A 9,047-nucleotide genomic window follows, 5' to 3' on the forward strand; every position below is an offset into this window, starting at 1 on the left:
CTGAGGACTACAACAAACGTATAAAGGAACTAAGTACTAGATTGTTGCAATGTGGGTACAGTAGGATAACCATTAAGAAAGCTATTATTTCAATTAGATCAATTGATCAAGCTGATCTCATATATCCCAAAAAGAAAATTGAAGCTGATAATAAAATCCGCTCTGTAGGAAATTTTTGTCAACAATGGAGACAAATTCAATCAATTATACAACGACATTGGCCTATATGTCGGAGGAACAACTAGCTAAATCCCTGGGTGGAAAAGCCAATTTTAGCTGGAGACGAGCACCTAACTTAGGTGATAAACTTGTGCAAAGTCACTTTATCCCAAAGAAACAAGCAGTGAATACAGAAGGCTCATATAAATGTGGATTGTGCAAAGCATGCTTGGTAATGGTTAAAACTACACAAATATATGATAGATATGGAAACAAACATAACATCAATAATTTTATTAACTGCAACACTAAAGGAGTCATATATGTATTAAAATGTTCCTGTGACAAAACTTATATAGGAATGACCAGCAGACCCCTAAAACAACGAATCCTAGAACATATAGGGAATATCAGAAATGCTCCTTTGGACAAACAGCGCTTCAAATCACTTACTACTGTGGCGCAACATTTCCTACAATCCCATGGAGGAAAGGCTGAGCAACTATGTGCTTTTGGGATAGAAAAAGTATTGATGGCAATAAGAGGAGGTGACCTTATGAAAGCACTCCTCAAGAAAGAGAGTAGATGGATTTTTTTACTCCACTCTCTTATGCCACATGAATTGAATGAGAATATTAACTGTGCTAGCTTTTTATAACCTTTAGTGCATCAAATAGATGGACATTTAAGTGATGATATAATCTGATAGCGATAGAACGTTCAGTCAATCTATACCGCTTACCTGAATGTGAATGGGGATTGTATCCTCTCTCTTTCTTTAGATGTGATGAGGATGAATATGATATTTACAAAACAAATAATAAATATATACAAAAAAAGAAGAAAACTAAATTATTAGAGATGAACACTTAATCTAATATTTGACTATTCACTAATTAATAATCAATTGATTATGGGTGTTTTAATATTACTATTGGAGATGTATAAATATTTAATATAATACTTGTCTGTCTATTAATCTATACTCACCATTTATTTTTATTATCACTTTTCGCTTATCTCTAATTCAGAGACCTAGGGCTATATCTCCCTCTTGCACTTTATATATATTTTTATATATTCTTAACTTTTCACTTTTTGTACACTTGATATATATTAATTTATTTCTTCATTTTGCACTTTTTACTATATATCTTTAATTACATGTGATATTACTATGTCATTTTGCATATACATATATATAATATGAGGAATATATTTTATTTGATCAAATTCACACCCATTAAATATACTACTTAATAATGCATTCATTATTGATCAACTTCTCCCTCTTTTTGATCCTGAAATCAATATAGGATTATTAATGCAATCTAAAGAAATATTGAGACCCGAGAACCAAGAGGTGACTGACGTCCATAGATGCCTGACCCACATAATCAGAGGCCTCCTGGATGTGTTCTGCTAATGAAGAAGCTCAGATCTAGGAACATTATCCTGGAGACCACTATCCAACTGCTCTGGCCACAGCTGAATGGCTTTATTAACCCAGGCTGTGGACAAGTTGTGTCTAAACAAGCTCCCTGCCCTGACATAGGCTGAGCGGAGAATAATAACACATTTCCTTTCAGTTGGGTCCTGCAGAGACTCTGCCTTGTGTAGGGATAGCTGAAGTCATGGACGAACGACCCACAGTTTCAGCATCTAAAACTGTTTATTCGGTTTCTGATAAGTTTCAGACACCTTGTCCAACAGCTGAGGTGAGGGGGGAAAACAAACCTGCTTCTTAGGTCTCTTAAAGAGAAAGAGCAGCGGGATCCCCAAACTCAGGTTCCGCAAAGCCTAATGAGTGTCTGACTCCTAGGATAAGGTTATTTACATTGTGTGTGAAAGAAGAATCCTCTGAACTAATTGCATCTTCCCCATCTGAGTCTAAAAACAACTCTGTTAAGATACTGTGACTGTTAAGATAGCTATCTGGCAGCCCAATTTAACTGTCCAGTTCAACAGGTAATTAGGTTAGAATTTCCAGATTATGTGAAATGTGTCTCCACAGTACTATACTGGCTGATATAGCAGTGGGAAATATATTCATATTTATCAATATAAATGTGTTATTGTATCAAAATGTATATCAGACTTCGATCATGTAAGGCTGCAGATACAATGTGTCAAATGTCTTAATGTTTCACACAAGGGTGAAGAGTCATGTTATTCCCTGATGTAATATTGTAACACTTTGTTAAGCGTATCCACCCAAAGAGCTTATTCAGTCAAGCCATGTCATTGTGTAATCAAGGTTACAGAGACAGTATGTCTAACAGCTAACAATCCCCAGAAAGCAATCCCCACTGCTTCCACGTCCTGGCAATATTCTGCCTCCAGTGTATGTATAGGACTATATGCACTCTATCCCCTTATTGGTCTTTGGTTGTATTTAATGCAGGGAGGGCTTAACCTGTCAGTTATAGCGTTGTGTCTCTGCATTAGCTAACATACTCTCTGTTCCTGTGGATACACTGTCTGGCTCTGTTTGATACCAGTTGTGACCCTTGGCTTGTTTCTTTGACCCTGCTTGTATGTTGATTGCCCCTGACACTTGGCTCTGTCTCCTGGAATTCCACCACTAGCTGCCAGCCCCAACCTTTTGACCTCTGTGACATTCCTACTCGCTTCTGACCCGTGACCTCTGGTCTGTCCCTGGTTATTCGAGTGCTTCGCTGCTGGTTTCTCTGCCTCCTACCTCCATGCTATTGGTTACTGTACATAAGCTTATACTATGTTTGAGTTAAGCCCTGGGGGCATCAGATTACCTGTGAGTGCTCTTAACTCTTTGGGAACGGCGGCTGCTATAGGTGAAGACCTTTACTACCAGTTCTAAAAGCATATGTCAGCTTCTGGAAAGCCACAACAGTAACCATTTAAATGATCCTCTGTGTTGGTTATAATCAATCTGTTTCATTCCTTATCAGTGTCGGTGTCAGCTTTTATTCCTTAACTGTACAGATATCCATTTACCTCTTTGTCCCTAATGGGGTCCTGTGATGCTAACAGTGCCCCCCAACAATCTGAGGTTACAAGAGGTAACTAGATCCCAGAACTCTCATTTCATCTATGTAAGAATAAAAAGTATAGATACAAAATAAAATAAAACTGAACCTAAAACGTATTCCATTACTAATTGTGCAAACCAAAGTACACAATATATGAGGTATGTGAAAACATAGGCCAGTAATGTACTTTAACTTGCGTAGAAAGAGCGTTAAGAGTAAGACTCTTAAACTATCCTATTGTCTGAGGTGTTACATATATATTAATTAAAGCAGAACTGTCACCGAGATATAATGCGCGGATGTATTCTTTGTTATGCAGCCGATCAATTCATGAAATACCTCAGTGATGTCACTAATTCCTAGTGAAGTGATTTGCTGTATCATGGATGTTGGTACAGCCCAACTGTCTCTATGTTTATGTAATTCTTGGTAGAACCATCCCACATTTAGTACTTCACAGCTGTAGTAAAAGGTATCAGATCACCACACACAGCTGTGAGATATATGTGTGTCTGTGATGTAACCCACAGCTGGGTGACATGGTGATTAAAACTGGTAAAGGTGATCATTAAATTTGCTCTATTGAATGCTTTTAAATATGTTGAAATTGTCCTCCTGGTCATGCATGATGTGTTTGTTTTGGTGCATCTAATCTTGTACCTTTCTTAATCTGTACATTGCTAAAGAGTCTCCATCAATGTCAGATCTCTGGAGAAACCACATAGGGCCAACAACTCCTTAATCTAACATGACCAATAACAAATATGGGGATCTCCCCAGGAAATCCTACTTGTTACATGAATATGGAGGTTTGGAGCATGTAAATGTTTTATAACAAGATCACAGCCAATCATTTCCTGTGTCCCATGACATCTTAACACCATTTAATCTGTCCAACATGTGAATGAAAGGAGCAGTCAAGATGTCAATTAAAGAAATGTCCTTAACCTCCTGAATCAAGTCCAAGGAGAAGGTGAGATTCTTACTAAGGTACAATACATCCGGCTGATGAAAGGACAGGAGGAATCTATCTACAGTAACACGTTTATCAGGAGAACCAAACCATAGAGTTGCTGGATCCACTGGGACAAATTTACCAAAGGTAAAAATGCAGCCACACAAAACATATTATTTTATACAATAAAGCCCATGTATTGGGATAGCACATACATTGTTGCACCCCATTCCATTTTTTGGAATTGTCTCAATCAAACTGCGCAATCTTTTGTGAGCTGGATATAAATGACTTGCTTTCTATTTTAAAACTACAGTCTTCATTAAAAATAACTTTGCTGCATTGTACCCATTCCTACACTGCACTATATCTCCTGCAATGCTGTATGCACTATGCTGCATTGTACCCATTACTACACTGCACTATACCTCCTGCAATGCTGTATGCACTATGCTGCATTGTACCCATTCCTACACTGCACTATACCTCCTGCAATGCTGTATAATTGTGGGACTGGGTATACTATATTGCCGTACAGTAGGGAAAACAGGACATACATAAAACAGGAACATACAAGGTAGACAAAATAAATACCTCTAAAAAAAGAGATGGGTTTTCAAAGAGCGTCTAAAGATTTGAAGGCTGTGGGAAAGTCTGATTGAGCGTGGTAGGGAATTCCATAAGTGGGGAGCAGCACGGGAGAAGTCTTGTAAGCAGCAATGAGAGGTGGTTACCAGAGATAAGACAAGGCGCAGGTCAGAGGTAGATCTAAGAGGGCGGGAGGGGGAGTATTTTGATATGAGATTTGAGATGTATGCAGGGGTGGTTTTGTTGAGGGCTTTGTAGGTAAGGGTGAGTAATTTGAATTTGATTCTGGAGGACACAATGAGCCAGTGTAGGGTTTGCACAGTGGTGCAGCAGATGTGAAGCGGTGAGAGAGGAAGATCAGTCTTGCTGCAGCATTTAATATCTATATATTGTAATAGCATTAATCATAATATGCTGTACAGAGGATAGGAGCTATTCTCATCTGTCCCTGCGTAGATTCTCTTCTTTTAAATTTCTATTTGTACCCCAGAGTGCCGAGGTCATTGTGAGTGATGGGATTCACCTTCATTTATACTGTTTCTCTTGCTGAGGGACCCCTACAGTGCAAGAAAATAAATCATTCTTAGATGATTTTTTTTTTAAATAAAAATCTACATATTAGGACACGTTCAGGAGTCAGGTTCTCTTCTGATTCATTAATGGTGCATCTGGACGTACACAGCTCTAAAAACAAGATGGTCTTAGAAGAGAGAGGGGTGAAATGGAGGAACTGAACATCACCATCAACATTTATATAATGTATTTTTAATGTGCGTTGCAGCGCCAGGAGTGTAATACCTGGTGCCACAGCATTGAATTGGTTAAACCCTGGCGCTGAGTGTGTAAATTTATTTTAAGTGAAATGTGTGTAGGCGCGCAGCACCGAAAGGGTTACCTCCCGATGGTGGGTGCTGGGAGTGTGTAAATGTATATTGTTTAAATGTATAAAATGAATATCTTTGATGTACAGGCGTCGTAGCACCGGTAGTTAGTTGGTGTGCAACGACGAAAGGATTAACTCAGCGCCAGGAGTTTAAAAATTTGTAAAATGTATTTAAAGCGTAAAAGTGTTTTTAAAATGTATATTTAATAATAAAAATGCACTGATTCTCCCTGGTGATCCAGCGGGAGCTGCTGTGGAGTCTTCACCCCCCCCCCCCCCCCCCAGCTTTCAGTGGATAGTGGGGCAGCACGGTGGCGCAGTGGTTAATACTTCTGCCTTACAGCACTGGGGTCATGAGTTCAATTCCCAACCATGGCCTTATCTGTAAGGAGTTCATATGTTCTCTCTGTGTTTGTGTGGCTTTCCTCCGGGTGCTCCGGTTTCCTCCCACACTCCAAAAACATACTGGTAGGTTAATTGGCTGCTATCAAATTGACCCTAGTCTGTGTCTGTCTGTCTGTGTTAGGGAATTTAAACTGTAAGCTCCTATGGGGCAGGGACTGATGTGAATGAGTTCTCTGTACAGCGCTGCGGAATTAGTGGCACTATATAAATAAATGATGATGATGATAGCGGAGGGGTTTATAACACAACCTCCTGAATTCAAATGAATCCAGTAGATGCAGCACCTCCTGGGGGTCCCAGCAGCCTGAGCCGCATATTGGAGCTCAGAGATACATGTCAGGTAGGTTACTTCTGTTGGCGGGTGGGAATATTACTGACTGTTTTTCAAGTTTGAGTTGGTGAAAGGACATCCAAGATGAAATGGAAGAAAGACCGCCAGTAACACGGGCCAACAATGATGAGATCAGGAGAGGATAGATATATTTGGGATCAGCGGCATAGAGAGGATACTGAAATCCAAAGGAGCTTATTTGTTTTCCAGAGAGGTGGTGTAGATAGAGAACAGCAGAGGACCTAGCACTGAGACTTGTGGTACTCTATCTGATGAAGGAAGCAAAGCAGAGGTGGATCCAGAGAAATTAAAGATGAAAGAGCAATTAGGTAGGATGAGAACCAGGATAAGACAGTGAAGAACTGGGGATTGTAGAGTTTGTATGAGAAGAGAGTGGTCAACAGTGTCATATGCAGCAGAGAGATCCAGGACAATTAGAAAAGAGTAATGGCCTTTAGTTTTCGCAGTGATCACATCATTTATGGGATACAGTGTGGATATTGTAAACAGGAATATGGTTAAGTGGAATTTGTGTTTTATGAGTTATAGTCACCGTGATTTGTCAAAATGGTGTGAGATACATAATATCTATGCTGTAGTGTGATGTACTATTGAGAATATATGGAGGTTCTGATATGTAAGCACATAATACAAGAACAATAGTGTTATGTATTATGCATTTCTTATATAGTGAGGATTTTGTGTTGATTCTGTATGGATTGTATATAGGATTAGCAGTGCATTTACATATTGGAAAATATCTACTATATAAATGCCTAGTGGCGTGTGTGAAAAAAAAAACAAGCTGCAGCGCCACCTGCTGGGCAGTTATACACTGACCTATATATTTCTTGAAGGAGAAGTGACAGTTGGGAGTGGTTGGTGGTTGCCGGGGGTGACAGTGGGGAGTTTTTAACACCTTAAGTAGCTTGATGAAGGATGTGGCGATGAAGATGAAGGAAGAGGTGATGGAGAAAAATGATGAGGTGGTGACATGTGGACAAAACCACGTTAAAAAATGGCGCTTGCGTCGGGAAGTAATGCTCTTCCCCTGAGGAGGCCTGGGCTAGGCCCAAATGCATGACAAGAACCTTTTTAACACCTTAAGTAGCTTGATTTGACTAGAATGCATGAGTATCATGCACGGGTTAACTTGTGTATAATATGAGTTTAATGTTATATGGGACACATGTATACATATATCCAAACACAAACAAGATTTTACACATTTATGAGATACAGAAAGAAATTAATACTATAGTGATCATAGAGGAATTACAGTTATAAGGATCAACCTATAACATATTTCGGGGGAATAAGGCCTAATCTTAACTGCAGTGTAAATATGGTATATCAAAGGAATCCATTGATAAATTGAGCTACTAAAGTGTAAAATGTGAAGTCAGAGGGTCTGTTGGATGTTTATTCGGTGGCTCTGCACATTCCAGGGTGTGAGAAGATAACAGTGTCACCTGTGTCAGCTTCAAAGACCTCATAGGATGAGCTATATCCTGGCATGGGTTGGAGTTTTGACACCTGTATAGACTTTTAGGAATCGCTCAACATATTGTCTGACACAAGGAGACCATGTGATGATTGGCTATATTTTATATAGACAAAGTAATTAAGTTTTCAGATATGCCACTTAACATCAATAAAAGTAGTGATTATTACTCAATAGCATGAAGGGCAGCTCATATGTCAAATTAAGAATTCTGCCACACAGAGAAGTTGAGGAAATTAGTATAAGCTCAACCAATACCCTGTACCTAGATCTGTATATAAATTCATAGGAGATTTATTAATAATAAAATTGGGTCTGTGTGATGCTACACAGAAAAGTTTGGTCACATAATAGAATTGGGTAGTAAATCAGGCAACATTCAAATGGTGATTATAAAAGTGTCACAGACCACAACCACTGGAAGTGTAAAGGTGTCTTTAACAAGCTGAGACCAGTTACAAGAAATGGTCAGTCTTTTGGGAAATCAATCATTATTGCTAAACTGTCCAACTTCAAGACAATTTCCCTTGGCTCATAACATACCACTTACCTGTAAGTTATACGATGAATTTAATCCCTTTATTTTAAACTGTTTTGCTTGTGTATGTTATGTCAATTGTTTATTATTACTTTTTTTATTAACCCATAAGCATTGTACTTTTTGTATATTAAATCTAAAAATTTAATAGTTATTATTTGCTCTAAATGAATTCACCGCCTGTCTAGAAGAGATTGCTTGACCCTGCTAAACCTTTCACTGCAGAGGTGTGAATCGTGAATACATTGGTATACCTAGCCGAGTGTGTGCCTGCATGTACATTTGTGTCACAGAGCTTTGAGGGGCTAAGTGTTAACCTTTTGATTGTTGGTGTGTGCCTTGCTACACTGTGGGTAACAAAGAGTGCTCATTGTGTGCCAGTGTGAGACAGTATATTGGGGTCCTATTGTACTTATTCAATAGGTGGTGGCAAACCTGAAGTGTGTGGGGGTGTGAGAGCGCTGTTGTGGGGGTGATTCAGCAGGTCTATAACCTGTGTGATAGGTAAAGAAAAAGAGACTGAGTGCTGGAATCGTGGGTAACCTCATACAGTAAACACTTCCAAGCCACAAGTGCGCATAGTGCGGTTTGTGACAGGTGATATATTGTTTGACGGTGTGAATATAGGATAAGATATTAAATCAGGGGGTAGCCAGAGGGGGATATTCCTGAC

This window comes from Mixophyes fleayi, chromosome 4 (genome assembly GCF_038048845.1).
Source record: "Mixophyes fleayi isolate aMixFle1 chromosome 4, aMixFle1.hap1, whole genome shotgun sequence".
NCBI lineage: Eukaryota > Metazoa > Chordata > Amphibia > Anura > Limnodynastidae > Mixophyes > Mixophyes fleayi.